This window comes from Gadus chalcogrammus, chromosome 16 (assembly GCF_026213295.1).
Source record: "Gadus chalcogrammus isolate NIFS_2021 chromosome 16, NIFS_Gcha_1.0, whole genome shotgun sequence".
In the NCBI taxonomy this organism is placed as follows: Eukaryota; Metazoa; Chordata; class Actinopteri; order Gadiformes; family Gadidae; genus Gadus; species Gadus chalcogrammus.
In genome coordinates, this window is record NC_079427.1 from 10,199,357 (window position 1) to 10,200,245 (window position 889).

Sequence of the window (889 nt, forward strand, 5' to 3'; positions counted from 1 at the left end):
TTCCACTTCCTGACAGAAAAGCCTGTCTGGTTTAAAGGATCTATCCTCACGCGTAAAGGCTTCTTTCAACAAGCGCTGTTGTTTGCCGTTGGTTTTTATATCATGAAGAATATATTATTAAACCTGGTTCCAATTCAACTTCGTATTATACAGTATATTGATTGCACAGAAACTGAAACCTAAATACATTAATATATGTCTTTGCTTTGTCATAATTGTAGTACTTTTCACACTTTCCAGAGTACGGATTTGTGGATAACACTGATGTCCACTGGCCCTTGGCCTAATGGTGCAATGGCAAAATAAGAAATGAGTCATAGGATGCATTCAATGCTTACAGTGTTCAGCAAATATGAGGCAAGCAGATCATATTGTTCATCCGCCAAAATGTTTCATCTCCATTTTTAAAATGCAGATTCAGCTCCAACCAAAACCCACAGCGAGTCAAAGCTGTCAGTAGCATGCAACAAAGCCGCATAGGGAACCACTGCAAACCACAAGCATTCAGCCTGGCAGCAATACAATCGATTTCATCAGGGTCTCTGTTCGCGCACAAAACCTGCATTTGCAACATTGCTGCATCGGTATCTAACCACACACTTCTGCAACAGCGCGTGGATAACGATCTATGTCGATAGAATAGAAAATTTAAAAACATAAATTGACTTCCCACGTTCAATCAAAGGCCATCCTTTCTTTAATTTCCGAAACTATCCGTGCTTGGTAATGACTGAGTGGGAGATTGTAGATTGAAATGCTATAGCAAGGGAGACTTGAGGATTTCTGAGGATACATGAGAACACACGAGGATAGAATAATTAAATATATAGTCCCACCATGGTGATCTTTGCTCGGTTGTTGTCCTGCGGTAAGATCCAGAGACATGTGG